This window comes from Camelus bactrianus, chromosome 9 (genome assembly GCF_048773025.1).
Source record: "Camelus bactrianus isolate YW-2024 breed Bactrian camel chromosome 9, ASM4877302v1, whole genome shotgun sequence".
Taxonomy (NCBI): Eukaryota; Metazoa; Chordata; class Mammalia; order Artiodactyla; family Camelidae; genus Camelus; species Camelus bactrianus.
In genome coordinates, this window is record NC_133547.1 from 57,892,368 (window position 1) to 57,907,303 (window position 14,936).

Sequence of the window (14,936 nt, forward strand, 5' to 3'; positions counted from 1 at the left end):
CACCCTGCAACCCACACACCTAATGTTGCCTTAAAGGCAAACCCTTCCCTGAAAGCCACTGGCAAGTTTGGGTCTTTTGAACACTAGTTGCCTGTTCTCCTTGCTTGGCGTCCTGCAATAAACACTGTACTTTCCTTCGCCACAACTAAGTGTCAGTAGATTGGCTTTGCTGCACATAGGGCAAGTGGACCCAAGCCCAGGTTTGGTGATAGCCTAGGAGATAGAACCTGAGACTCCAGGCCCTGGCACCAGTTAACCACATGACTGAGAGCAGGCATCCCACCCAAGAGATGTCCCCTGCTGACAATTAGTGGTGCCTATTTCATCATTAACTCATTCATGCAACAGTATTGAATACCTTCTCTGTGTCAGACAAGGCACTGAGGATAAATGGTGAGCACTGCAGGGTCCCTATGTTCACCTGGGTTGGGAAGGTCTATAAGAAAACAGTGAGGAGGGTATAACTCAAGTGGTAGAGCACATGCTTAGCATACACAAGGTCCTGGGTTCAATCCTCTAGTACCTCCTCTAGAAATAAATAAGTAAACCTAATGACCTCCCCTCCCACACACACACACACACACAAAATTATAACACAGTGTGAGAAAAACAATGAGAGCAGACATGGGGACAGGGAAGCACCAGACTGGGGAGAGTGGTGGTAGGCACTTCCCAGGTATAACCTGAGCTGAGTCTTGAAGGCTGGGCAAGAGTTGGCTGGGATAGGGTGAATGAATGGATAGAACAAAGAAAAAAGTGCTCAGGCAGACAGAAGGGTTTATGCAAAAGCTCAGAGATGGGAGAGAGCATTCAGGGTGCAGCAAGCAATTCAATGCAGCTGCAGCGTGGAGAATGAGGGCGAAAGAGAGGAGATATCAGTTCAAGAAGAAAGTATGTGCAGGAAAGGGAAGGTCCCTTAGTTTTTCATGGCTTCCAGCTGCCCATCTCCGCTTTAAAATCAAACAGTCCAGGATGAGATTGGTTGAGAGGTAGCTCTGTGTTTGGGGAAGGGGCAGTGTCCCTGAGAAGAAGGGAGCACCATGGCCACACCCCCTAACACCCATCAGCCCAGCCAGTTCTGAGTCCTGTGCCATCAAGGGCTGCTCATCAAATAGGATACCCCTTCTGCCTCCTGCCTCCTGTCTCCTCAGTGTCACCACTGCTCAGACCCCTGGAACATGCCATTGCAACTTCTCAGTCATTCCATTCAGCTCTTCTAGGAGATGAACAACAATTTATTGCACATCATCTTTGGCTTGGCACTGTCCTCAGTACTTCAAATGCAAAATTCATTCATTCCAAAAATTATGTTTGAGTACCTTCTATGCAAAAGACAATATAATTCAGATACTGGGGACATGATCATGAACAAAAGAAACTCCTACCCTGTCAGAAATGTATATTCTTGGGATGGAGAAGGAGAAAGACAGAAGCAAATAAACATGTCATATGTCAGAAAGGCATAGTGGTCTAAGAAAAATAAAACCCAGTAAAGTGACAGAGAGTGATGGACGGGATAGGCAGAAAAGGGCCTGACCATCAGAACCAAGATCTGAGGAAAGTGAGGAAATGAACCATGGGGAAGTCTAGAGGAATAATGTATCATACTGAGGGAATAGCAAGTGCAAAGGTCCTGGGGTGGATATGCCACTGATATGTTCCATCAGTGAGGCTGGGGGAGGGCAGGAGCAAAAGCAAGAGAAAGAAGGGACCAGGTGAGATCGATGGCAGAGAGTCAGATCATTATCATTGTAACATGAAAAAGTCAGGCATTCTTGTCGTTCCAACATTACAGACAGAAACTGAAGTTAAGTAATACAGCCAGGGTCCCAAACCTTTTCTAGACAGAGCTGGGAATCAAACCCAGCCACTCAGTCTTTAGAACATGTGTCCTTAATTGCTCCCTTAGAATATCTTGTCAAGAAGCTGTAGGTAACTAAGAACAAATCAGTAAGATTCCAGCCTCACCAAAGTTACCCAAAGCCCCGGAGATTCCACACCTAAAATTGTAAGGGGGTTATCAAGGGGGTGAACAAAGATTTAGCTACATCATTTATAATAGCAAAATAACTAGAAACAATACCTTTTCCCTAACAGGAAAGAACTGGTAAATAACGAACTTATGATATATGTATGCAAAGAGTGTATCATGCATAGATAGCCATTTTAAATGACACCGTGGAAGAATATGCAATGACATGGAAAGATGGTCAAACTATGCCACTGAAATGAAGCCGTATGTACAGTAGGATCCCATTTTTGTAATAAATAAATAATGTATGAGTATGTAAGACTGGAAGGAATTAAACCAGAATGTAATAAATCACTCATTCAGGGGGTAGGATTGTGGATGGGTTTTCTTTTTTAGCAACATTTACTACAATGAATGTAAATTATTTTTGCTCAAAGTTTATACACACACACTCACACACACACACACACACACACACACACACACCCAGAGGAAGCTTCTTGGGTTGGCTGCCATTGGGTGGGACCAACCTGGGCTCCTCCAGCCTCCACCACCCTGAGTGTGCAGAAAGCAAGGTCCCACCACATTCCCATCAGAATCATGTTCAGGATGGAGATCCTTATAACGAAGCAGCTTCTTGGTCTGAGCTGGAAAATTCGGTGCATACTGACTGCCTCACCTCACTCCTCAACCAAGACTTCAGGATTCAAGGTGAGGGGAGGGCTCCAAGCCTGTGTGCTGGCAGTGGCACGGCACACAGGCCAGGGTGCCTGAGCAGCAGGGTAATTAACACTCTGCTCATCAGAAAAATCTGGTGCTATTTTTAAAACTCTTTCCACCACGTAGGTTTCACAAAGGACTCCAGGAGCCCTTCTCAGTCCACCCAGTGCTTTAGGAAGGCGAATGAACAGATTAATGATTTAGTAGAAATCACTCAGAACTTTAAAGGTGATGCATCACCTCAGGGATACAGTTGCTATTTTTCCTTCTGGAGATGGAGGGGAGTTAAACCCACCAGAATTTTCTCACCTGCACCTTGTTTTCTTTCACCCTGGAAGACACTCAGAGCCATTCTCTTCCTAGACCCCTGCTGCGGGAAGCAGTTCAGGACAGATGCTTCAGAGCCAGGCTGCCAGCCCTGCCACTCACCAGCATGTGACCTTGGGCAGGCTCCTTAACTTCTCTGTACCTCAGTTTCCTCAGCTAAAAGAAAAGGATGTGGCAGAGCCCCAAGCTTCCAGGGCTGTTGTCTTCAGTCTAAGGTCAGCAAGCCATGGCTCTCAGATTAAATACAGCCCACCTCCTGTTTCTTTAAATAAAGTTTTATTGGAACACAGCCATGTAAATTAATTCACATAGTGTCTACGGTTCCTTTCGCAGTAGGACGGCAGAGTTGAGTAGCTTCCACAGACTTTAAGGCCCACAAAGCCTCAAATATGTATTAAACAGTTATTACCTGGCCCTTTACAGAAAAAGTTTGCTGACCTCTTCTTAGGTCAGACTCTCTCGGAAGCAGAACAAGGATTCTGGGGCAGTGATTTATCAAGGAAATGTTGCCAGGAAGAACCATAAGGAGGTAGAGGGAGCAGGACAGGGAAGGGAAGGAAGCTAAGCCAGGACATGAGGTCAGGTAGAGTCTCAGCCCGGCTTGACACCGCATGAGCACTTCCCTTACAGGTGGAGTGGCTCAGATGGTCCCTGAGGAAGGGAGCAGGTATGAGCTGCTAGAAGCAAAGCCCACAGAAGCTGTCACATGCCCAGGTCATCGTGTCAAGCGCTTTGTGTACCTGACAATGTGGATTCCTTGCTGCAGTGATAGGAGGTGGGAAATCTGTGATGCTCATGTGACAGCTGAGAAGTAGATGAGATTATCCGGGAGAGGTGCTCAGCCTGTCACTGACCACGGAGAAAGCACTCACACAGAGGAGCAGATCCTGGGTCTGGATGCTTGCTGAATTCTGGGGCCACAGAGATAAAAGAAGCAAGTCTACAAGTACTGTGATTGATCACTGGAGAATCCAGCATGTAACTTCCACCAGAGCCCTAGTTAGGGTTCCTATCTGGGAGGTTGGAGGAGGCACTGGGAAGGAGTCTTGAAGGAGAAATGAGAGTTGCCAGGTCGGGGAAAAGACCTTTCAACACAGAACACAACTTATGCAAGGGCTTGGCTTTGCGGAACAGCACACACTCTGGCAAGTGCGAGAAGTTTGCTGTGGGTGGATGAGGGCCAAGCGGGGGACAGTGGGCGAGGAGGCCAGGAGCAGGGAGGGCCACACAGAGAGCAGACCTTAGCTGATGGAGAGCAGGTGCAGATTTTAAACAGCAGGTTCTGCGGTTAGGCTGGTGTATTCACTTTCCAGGACTGCCTTAACAAAACACAAACTGCTTAGCTTACACAAAAGAAGTTTATTTCTTCATAGTCCTAGGGGCCAGAAGCCCAAGACCCAGGTATCGGCAGGGCTGGTTTCCTTCTGACCTCTCTGTGGCTTGCAGGTGGCCACCCTCTTGCTGTGTCCTCACGCATCTTTCCGTGCACGCGTGTGCCCCTGGCCTCTCTCTCTCTGTGTCCAAATTTTCCGTTCTTAAAAGGACATGAGTCAGAGTGGATTAGAGCCCCCTCAAGGGCCTCATTTTAACTTAATTACCTCTTTAAAGGTCCTATCCCCAAATACAGTTACAGTCAGAGGTACTGTGGGATTAGGACTTCAATATACAAACTGGGAGTGGGGACACAATTTAGTCCACACCAGCAGGCATTTCAGAAAGCTCTCCCTGGTTCTGGTAGTGAGGGCAGCTTGGAGAATGCAAAGCAGAGGCAGCAGGCTGGGTGAAACTCCTTGCAGCTATCCAGCTACTTGGAGCCTGAGGTCAGGATGGCTGAGTCCACAGTCCATGGGATGGCTGAGCAGCAGTAGCCAAGCTGCACTGGCCCTGCCCTCCGGCTGTGACTGACCTTCAGATCCGGGCAGCAGAGAGAACAGGAGGACAAAGGTATGCTTCTGTATAAAGGCAAGCAGCTGGTACCCAGAGCCCCGGAGCCCGCAGAGCAAGTGTCAAGGCCAACACAGGCACAAAGCCAGCTGTCACCGGTCCTCTGGTCACGCCATGGGGGTTTGACCTCCTGGGCAGCACCTAGGGTGGGGGGTGGTGCCCCCATTGTCCTGACTTGTCCCCAGACTCCATGTCCTCCCAACACTGTCTGGTCATCAAAGGAGCCTGGTACCATCCGGGTGAAGAGTTCACACCAGGAAGCATGGCACTCTCTTTATCTCACCCTTGGAGGGTCTGGGGGCCTCTACGGGGGCTTACACCACTCATCCCAGCTGGTTCCTTCCCAAAGAAGCTATTGATCTCTTCCCTTAGGGCCAGGGCCCTGCAGCTTCCATCCATTGTGACTACACATTTTTCTCTTTCTCTCTTTCTTTCATACACACACACACAAGCACGCACATGGTCCACAGTTCCTAAAATTCCACCAAAGATTTATTCCTTCAGTCCAATATCCTGGGAGAAGGAGGGTGCAATACATTAAGTCACCAACACCTTAGTGTGAACTTATTAATCAGATTCTTCTCTCTGCCTCAGCCAGGCGTTAAGAAAGTACCAAGCATTTGAAGGGAAGGGTTATTGAAAAGACATGGAATCGTGGCGGGAAAGCAAATACAAGCAAGAGAGAAGCAACCTTCCTTTCTACCTGGTCTTGGTCAGCCTGATGCTCTAAGTCAGAAGTCAGCCAGCATTTTCTGAAATGGGTCAGAGAGTAAACATTTTCAGCTTTTCTGGCCATAGAGTCTCTGTTGCAATCACTTGACTGCCATCCTAGCACGAAAGCAGCCTCAGACCCAATGTAAGTGAAGGGGCGTGGCTGTGTCCCCGTAAAACCTCACTTATGGAAGCTGAAGTTTGAATTTCGTGTCATTTGCATGAAATCTTCTTCTAATTTTTTCCAGCCACTTACAATGTACAAACCATTCTTAGCTTGCAGGCCATGCAAACCCAGGAGGTGGCTGGATCTGCCTGAGAGCCACAGCCCGCTGACCCCTGCCCTTCGTGAGACAGAATTTACACCTTTCTCATCTTGTCAAACCATCCTCCCGGCAAGGACGAGCCCTTGGTTATTCTCTGCTGCTCACCATCCTCACCTCCCCTTTGCCAGTGTTCAAGAAAAAAAGAGCCTCCTTGTTCTGTGTCCATGATCCCTGGGGATCTGCTTTCAAGTGTGGAGGAGATGACAGGGTGACAAATGGGCTGGCATGCAGGCAAGCCACCGGTGGCAGGCTGCTGCAGAACAGAGGCCTCGAGTTCATGCCAGCTGACTGGGGGGCGGGGGAGGTACTCCATCTGCCTACCCTTCCCAGCCCACAGTCGATGTATCAGGCCCCCAGGGTTCCATCTGCCACACTTCTGGGCCACCCTTTAGGCACCTCTCCCAAATTACCAAAGGTATGTATTATTATTATTATAATCATCATATCATTATTATATTTGACTTTAGACATTAATCATCCACATTAATAAAACAACAGTCCACATTAATAAAACAACAGTGCCCACTTCATACTGAGTACTCGGTCTGTGCAGCATAAACTCTGTATGGTTCGTATTCCCTAAATGGGCCAGGCTCTGCTGTAAGTGCTTTGCATGTACTTTGTGCTCTCAGGAACCTACGGCTTTGGTACCAGGATTACCGTCCTCTCATGGATGAGAAAGTGCACATGAGAGGCGTTAACAACACATCTGAGGCACGCAGCTGGGCAGGTCGATCTGACTCTCAAGTTAGGTTCTTTTTCACTGGCTCCTCCGGCCTCCTGAACTCACAGCCACACTGCAAGACTGTGTCATGACCCTAGTTCCTGATTTAAAAGCAGAGCCCAAGACAGGGATTCTGTGCAGGTGAGTTATTGAGGGAGGTTGCTCAGGAGGAACCAGGAGGGGAGAAGCCGGGCGAAGGTACAGGTTCAGCTGAAGGCTGGCCTCAGCCTGATCCCTGGGGAGCTCTGGAGCATGAATGGACCACAGAGTTCTCTCGCCTTGAGGCAAGGGGCCAGGCCGCAAAGCCCGGTATCTGTCAGTCACTGGCTATGGGTTGTCCCATGGTGGGGGTGGGGGTGGGGGTGGGGGAGCATCAATGGGCAAGGTGGTGATCCTCCATAGAATGGTGCAGCTTTGAGCCCCAGCAGTCAACACTCCAACTGCTGGGGAGCATTGTACCTTCGTTAGAGGGGACGTCAGTGGGGTCCAACTGGTGTCTACTACCTGCAGGTGACCCTGGAGGCCCAGACCCCACCGTCTGTGTCTGACTGCTGGAAAGCCACATCCCCTTCCCTCCCCTTCTCCTCTGCACCCCGCTCCTCTCTTCCTTTTGGACCTCATCCTCCTCTGTCACCCTCCAGCACTGGCTGGGCTGGGCTTGGCCCCAGCTTCTGGCTCCTGTATCAGATCATCGGCTGTGACAGCTGGAGCTGAAGATGCCAAGAGGCACCCCACTGCGGGTCCTTCCAGCTGAGACCTGCTCCCCTGAACCCTGATCCTATGGCCTGACCGTGAGGGGATCCCCGCTGACGTGATCAGGAAGGCAGGGCAGGGGAGAAGTGATGAGCCAGGGCTGCGGATTAATGAATGAGGGAGAGGACAAGAGCCAGGCAGCACCTCCTGAGCAGACAGTGCTGCAGCCCCTGCAGGGAGAGCAGCTGCCCTCCTGAGGGTGAGCTGTGGGGGCCAGTTGCACGGAACTTGATTGCCAGGAGGTGAGCCGGCCAGGTCGGTGCAAGAGGTCATTTCTAGAGCTTTCAGAGGGTCCTGATTATTTAAGTAGAAACATCCTCTTCCTCTCTGCTGCCTTTCATTCATCCATTCACCCATCTGTTCATGCAACAATTATTCATTGAGCGCTTATGAGGAAACACACTATAAAATTTCCCATTTATGGTACTACCATGCTGTTTTGCTCACAGGGGCACTTTTGGAGAAGCTGGTTTCTCCTAGAGAAATGCTCTGTCTTTTCCATCCTCTCCTCACCTCCATCTCTGGGCTGGTGTCTGAGCATGAGGGAGGGCAATGACAACCGGATAATAGTGGTGGGGGGTGGAGGTCACTCAGAGGGACACTGTGTCCTCCCTGCTGGCTGCAACTGCAGAGTGACTGGCCTTGTCTCTCCCTGCCTGGACTGCTCAGAGGCACCTGTTCTGTCTGGGGTGCAGCTGCTGATCTGGGGTCCCACCCAATCCCCTTCAGTGACCAGGGCTCCCACTCACAGCTGCTGCAGGTGTTGGCTGCTAACTTGTCACACCTGCACCCTTCTCCAGGTGACTGCCCTTGACCGAAGGGAGGTGCACCTCCCCTGGAGATGGACCCTGGCCAATGCTTACCTCTCCAGGGTCACCCTCACCACACACGCCACCTGCCCTACGCTCCAATCCCACCGGCCATCTTAAAACTCCTTCACCATGGAGCATGGGGTTGAAATCCCAGGAATGCTTACCACCTCCCTTCTCCTGGTTAATTCGCTCTTAGGATGACCTGCCATAAAAGCTAAATATTTACGGGACTCAGTTTGCACTTCTATGTTCCATTGTGTGAGTTGGCCAATATCTTTCTCCCCACTCAACTTTAAACTCCTGAAGGGAAGGACTGTTTTTCTAACCATAGAATCCCTAGGGTCTAGTACGGTGCCTGACACAAAGCCGATGGTTATGAAATTTTTTGACAGCACAAATAAATTCAATTTTAAATGAGTTTATGAATGAATGGAATGTAGCACGTCACACCAACATCCCTACAACATCTTGGAGAATCCTGGAAGTGGGACACTGCTCCTCTAGGGACCCTTTACCCATCCTTGGTGAAAGGATCCAAATTCCCAACCACCAGGAAGTCCCATTCTGGCAGGAAATGAAGGAGGTTTGCTTGCAAATCAAACCCAGGGCTCCCTGCCAGGTCCTGGAGCAGAGGCCAAGCCAGCCTCACATGGGGGCTGTGCAGACTTGGATTCACCTGCAGCTCTATTTCCCTTTCTGCTCTTTGCCTGAGCCTCGTCTTTCTCTATCTCCTCCACCCCTGTCCTTTAGTGATCTTGTCTCACCTCTTGAGATAGGGGTTATCAGCTAGCTCCCAGCTCAGCTCAGAGAAGATGAAGGGACTCTTCTAGACTCATAAAGCAAATGGGTGGATCTAGGATCCAGTTATTCTGAGATCCCACCCAAGGATAAAGAGAATAAAAGCAGCCAATATCTATCTACTCTGTGCCAGACACTGTGTTAGGTAACTTACACGCACCATTTTACTGAATCATTACAACAATTCTTCTACATAGGTTCTATTCGTTTTCCTATTTCATAGAAGAAGAAACTGAGGCTTGGAGAAGTTAGAGAGAGCCTAGAGTTCATTCTACTAGATCAGGGATCAGCAAACTATGTCCCACAGGCCAAATCCGGCCCATCACATGTTTTTGTAAATAAAGTTTTATTGAAACAAAGCCATGTCTGTTTATCTATCGTCTATGGCTGTTTTGGGGCTAGAACAGCACAGTTGAGTAGCTGAGACAGAGACTCTGTGGTCTGCAAAGCCAAAATAATTTACTATGTGGCCCTTTACAAAAAGAGTTTGCCAACCCCTGTTCTAGATGGCATCCCCTCCCCTGGCTCTTTTACATTTGGACTCATTGGTCAGAGTGTTTTTTACCCAGGCCCCACTGCCTGTTTGAGTTTTCCACGTCGAGTATCCAATACTCGAGGTATGCATTAATGCCACTGTGCCCACAACTCCATCTAAAGGGAAACAGCCCCCTCTGTACATTGCCCCCACTCCCCTCACCTCCCTATCCCCCAGCCACAGCTGACTGGATCAAGGGGTGGGCACCATCCACAGCTGGGCTGCAATGATTTGAATGGCCTGACATAAAAAGATGAACTAGACTGATCAGATTTTTCTCTCGGGAATTTGGGAAAGGGAAACAGAGAGCCCCAAGCCATTAGGGGAAATGGAAGCCGTGACCATAGAGGACAAGTTGAGGCCAGGTGGCTTGATAGGCAAGGAAAGGCAAAGTCATGAGGACATGTGCTGTGGGAGAGAAGAAACTGGAGGAACTGTGCGAATGGAGACAGAATCTGTGCAGGAGTGGCTTGCTGCCCTAATTAAAAAGGAAAGAGAGGCACCTCGGTCCCTGTTCCCCAAGTCCAGCTCTTTTGAGAACAACTATCTTCTTCTTGGATTATCAGTTAGGACTTTTTGGTTTCAAATGAAAGAAAATCCAACATAAATGGGCTTAAACACTAATGGTATACATCGACTCATACAATGGAAAAGTCCAAAGATACTTCAAGCTCAGCTTGATCCAGCAGCTCAAATGATGTCACATGTGACCCAACTTCTTGTACAGTTCCTCTGCCTTGCCTTTTGCAGTATGGGTTTCATCCTCAGTCTCCACTCTGTGCCCTTCCCCAGCCTGGGCCACTCTAGACTCTTCACTCATGGTGTCAAAATGGCTGCAGCAATGCCACACCTCACAGCTTCATACCAGTCTGTCTGCCATAGAGAGGGTGTCTGTTTCAGTAGCTCCTTCAGCTTCTGAAATGCTATCTCTTACTCCTTATCCTTAATTGCATTTTGGCCAGGGGGATTGGCTCCACTGACTGGGTGATACCCTTCAGCATCTGCTCTGTTTTCTCACCTGTAATAACAATATTTGAATGCTTGATATGTTCCAGGCCCTACATCACCCTTTACATGCATTACCACTCTTAATGCTCACAAAAGTCATGTGAGGAAGTTACTAGAATTATCCTCATTTTGCCAATGAGGAAAGGAAAGCTCAGAGAGGTTGAATGCCTTGCCCAGGGTCACACAGCCATCACATGGCAGAACCACTGATTAGCAGAAAAACCAAGAGCTGAAAGGGGTCTGTGGGATTCTGGAGACTGAGCTCTCAGCCTCTGTGCCCCTGCCTGTTGAGGGAGAATATTTGTCATTCCACCTCCTGTGGCTATCCTAGTGACCCAAATCTTTTGCTCAGAGGGAAGTATTTTGTCCACAGATTCTCAGGCTTCAGACCGAGTTTACGCAAAAGTCTTGCTCCCACCTCTGGGTTCCTCTAGACTTTATTATCCCTCTACCTGATCCGTTTCCATGGAAACTGCTGGGTTCCTGCATCCTTTTCATCCTGCTTTCTGGGAAGCAAGGCCAGCTCTCTGGCACTCCAGTAGCCAGGCCTAAACATTATAAAGACCAAAGAGGCAATATTTGGAAGAAATATTTCCAAGCAGAGGGAGGAACTGAGTGAGGTTTCTGATTTTTTTTTCTTTGATGTTCTCCAAAATAACACCAGGTGCTCTGAGCAGCTCTGCCAATTACCTCGGCCCAGTGGATACTGGCTGGGAAGTTGTTTGTCATCTGTTCTCCTGAATCTCACTGTCTCGCAGTCAACAGGCCTCCCTCCCTTCTTGGGGAAGCAATTCTGGGGTCTGAGGTGGAGGGCAAGTCTTCGTGCCAATCCTTGACACTGGACTGCAGCACTCACAATGCAGCTGGTGGGCTGGGGGTGCAAAACAGAGGATGGCACCCAATTTGCCCCTTATAGAGAAGGAGGAACCAACCATCAGCCCAACTCCTGAGCATCTCAGAAACAGTAGACATGATGTCTCACCCCTCACCACTAGGAGGTGCCCTGCAGCTCTGGGGGGTCAGGACATGGGAAGAACTTTGTATATATTGCCCAGGGACTTGGCACCTAGTCCACAAGGACTCCATATACCAGAGAAGCCATTTGTTCCCTATATCCCACCCCTGCCAGGTCTTGGTTTGGTGTTACTCTCTGAACTTTGGTTTCCTCATCTTGAAAATGGGCCCACTTCTTACAGTGATAGGCTAGTTGTGAGGACCTAACCAAGCAAGACACATTACAGCCCTCTTTGTAAAGTCATCTAAAGGTATCCTTCAGGTCATCATTATAGACCCCTCCAGGATCTATAACGAGAACCCCAGACATCTAAAAATAATTACAAAAATCTCAACTCATTGAGATATAAACATAAAAGCATTTTGTTTCTATAGTCACTGCTTTCAGATATGCTCATTGAATCTCTCCCCCATCCCTGAACCATTTCTGGATCCGAGTCTGTTTTCCTTCTCACGTTCAGGTATGTAAACTTGGTCAGGACCAGCTTAAAACTCCAGTCTCTTCTCCTATTCAAAGCTTTCCTCCTTCCCCCTTGCCAACAGGACAGGAGATGGGACAGCCTGGGCCTTCAGACAGCTCTAAGTCAGACACAAGCAGCAGTTCTGTCTTCACGCCAGGCCCGGACTCCAGAGTAGCGCAGGCATCTCCCATGACCTGGAAGAGTCTTCTGGAGTCAGCCCAACAAAGTATGGCTTCAGAGGAGCCACAATGCTGCACTTCCCAAAGACTAAGGCTCCTCCCTCTCCCCTACACAGCTTCTCCTTTCACAGCCCAGGACCTTGTTTGGAAGTGGAGGGCAGCCCAGCGGACAGGAGGTGCCTGGCTCCTGGGGAGAAGCTTTCCAAGTGGGGTACTCAGCCCCTTTTGTGCTACTATTTCAGAACAATAAGAAAAATTCCTACCATCCAATATTAATAATACTATCTATCTTTTAATTAAGCACTTACCTCTGCCAGGATTCTTGCTGGCTAAACCCTTGACTACGTTACACTGACGGTGGGCTACCAAGTATTATTATTACCTCTATTTTCACTAAAGTTCAAAGAGCTTAATTAGCTTGCCCAAGGTCTCAACGTGGGTTTTACACCTGCATTTGTCCAACCCCAGAGCAGGGACTTGTAATTCCTCACCATGACTGCTCCTGCAGGACTCAGCTTGGGGGCAAAGGGATTCAACTGGGCTCTGCAGCTCTCCCCAGGAGAGTCAGGGATGGGCCTCCCAGAAGGAGACTCCAAGCCTGCAGCTAAGATGAACGGTGCAGGGCTGTCCCAATTAGGGGTTTGGAAGCCACTGTGGTCACTCTGTGGTCCTACTCAGGCCCTCTCCCAGTCAAGCCAACATCTTCCCCCATCTCAGCAGCTCTGGAAAGTAGGAGGCATGAGCTCCACTGTCTCCTCCTCACCAGGTAAACCAAAGCATCAAGTAGGTACTGGTTTTGGTCTTTCGAGAGCCAGAGATGAGCTTTCTCACTGCAGACTCAGGCCAGAGGTGGGTGCAGGAGGTGAGTCAGAAGAGACCAGATGACACTGTCAGAGCTGGAAGGGGCTGAGCCTGGCTCCAAGGGGCTGGCAGTTCAGTGGTTAAGAGCTTGTGCTTATCCTTTCCCCTTGGCCTCACTCTGGAATTAGCCCCTCTAGAAGCCGTTAGCTACCACAGGGAGGGATGCTGGCCAAGGAATTTCTTGCCCAGCCAACCACTGCTGACCTGTGGCTCCACAAAGGATAGTGGGAGCATGAATTCATGTAATCCTCTGAACAATTCTAGGAGATAAACGTGCACGTTCCCATTTTGTAGAAGAGAACAATTGAGGCACAGATAAGTTATATAATTTGCCCAAAGTCACACAGCTTATTCTGGGATCCAAGTCCAAGCAGCCTGATTCTAAAGTGCCGCTCTTAACCACTGAGTAATCCTGCCTCCTTAGACCCAGTGGCTTTGGTGCATTCCTCAGCCCAGGACTCTCCTCTGTGCATGCAGGCCTGGACAGCTAGCTTCTTACTACTCCTTTTCTCTCCCACTGTTCGTGCAAGTAGCTCTAAACACATATGCCCTGGCAAAAGTTTGCCCCAGGCAAAAAAATCCAAGTGGTTTTAGAACCTTCACTCCGTGTTGCCTCTTTCAGGCTCACTCGGGGCTCGTCCTTCCCCGTGAGGGACAGCCTGCCCCCTCTGTCTTCTCCTGGTATTCCTCTCTCCCCTGGCGACCTCCTTTTCATTCTCACCTCCTTCCCTTTGGTCTCCCTTGGGAAGGCAGTTCACCTAACACTCATTAGCACATGCTAATGAGCATCAGTGCATTTCTCAGTCGCTCAGCAGGAGAGGAGAGAAAGGGGGGACAAAGCTGCCACTCTGGGGTTACAGTCCACAAAGACAGGACTCAGGCCACCAGGAAGAATGGTGAGGGAGTCCAGCCCCCAGCTTGGGGAGTCATGTTCATATCCGGGGGTCTGTACTCTCAGCAGCTGCTTCTGTCTTCCCCGAGACCAGCGCAGACCATTCCTATGACAGCGTGGGATCTTCTCTGCCCACCTGCCTAAACAAATTCCCACGATGTCGGTAGGTGGGTGTGGCTAAGGCCTGGTAGAGGAGGATCTAGTTCTGCGACTTTCTAAACAAGTGTCTAAATCCCCCAGAGCCTGGGCGAGGCAAGCATCAGGGAGTGGAGGGAGGTACTCAAGCGAGGGCAATCACCAACACCCCAAGAGGGGACAGTGGAAGCCCCTCCTCCACTCCCATCCGGATCCTCCCTGGGGGTCGCTGTTTCCAGCTGCCCCCAGTAAAGCCTAGGGAACACTCGGCTTGTCTCCAAGACTGGGACCCATGAGATCATGGAAAGAGCCCGGCTGGGCAAGTCATTTGGTCATTTAAAGTCTTAAGTCCCCTTATCAGAAAAGCGGTCCCTAGTCTTCCTGCTATGAAAGGGCCAGACGAGAGGAGGCATGAGAGCGTCTTAGTGAACTCCGAAGTCGAGGTGCTAAAGACTTGTTAAACTTATATTATTATTACTACTGGTGGTGTTGCTGTTACTACTGTTACTATTATTGTTGCTGCTAGTGATGATATGCGGTGGCTGCACTCAAGATGATCAGAGAGAAGGAGAGGGAAGGCAAGGATAGCCTCTCTTCCCTTTGCACCCGAAAGCCTCTGTTTCCCAGGTCAGGAGCGGGCGGGGGTCAGCGCAGACCGGCGCCCCTACCCCGCGAACCCCTGCGGAGTCCCTGGGCGGCCGCCGCCCGGCGGAGACCCAGGCTGATTCTCTGAGCGCGCGCGCCCCCTGCTGGCGGCCAGGCGC